General features: G+C 36.9%; 1 protein-coding gene across 1 annotated transcript in view; it reads right to left on the bottom strand.

The window, feature by feature from the left end:
* ARHGAP20 (Rho GTPase activating protein 20) overlaps positions 1-493 on the bottom strand; it is a 109,776-nt gene that overhangs the window by 86,397 nt on the left and 22,886 nt on the right. The window lies entirely within an intron of this gene.

Raw genomic sequence — 493 nt, 5'->3', positions numbered from 1 at the left:
TTACCTAGTGGACTCATATTCAAGAGCATGCAATCAAACACAGGCAGAATTTACTTGAGATTCTATTGTTTTACTGAGACTTACCCTACCACTAATGAGATATACAACCCCAGGCAATCCAATCCCTTCTCTGGGCCTTCATTTCCTTATCTAGAAAATGAGACGATTTGGACCATGTAGTTACTTAGGTACCTTTAATTTCTGATAGTCTCATGTTAAGTGTCCACCAAAGACTCACCCTAGATATGCAAGAAAATAAAGATTTCATACATCACTCATTTAGAATTCACAGGTTTCATTTCTCTTATAAGTAACAAGTCTTAAGGGTAGTCAATATAATGGGGGCATATTGGGTACATAAATTGTGCCAGGCCTAGTATATGCCTGGCACAAACTATACACACAAAAAGTGAAGGATTTTTGTGAATTTTAAAGTTCACTCATTCTCCACATCTACACCACTGTCCCAAAACACACACAGAAAACAAATGAA

The sequence above is a fragment of the Pteropus vampyrus genome, unplaced genomic scaffold (genome assembly GCF_000151845.1).
Source record: "Pteropus vampyrus isolate Shadow unplaced genomic scaffold, Pvam_2.0 Scaffold110, whole genome shotgun sequence".
Classification (NCBI taxonomy): Eukaryota; Metazoa; Chordata; class Mammalia; order Chiroptera; family Pteropodidae; genus Pteropus; species Pteropus vampyrus.
The sequence above is the reverse complement of the archived record's forward strand: the minus strand, read 5'-3'. Positions and strand labels throughout refer to the sequence as shown.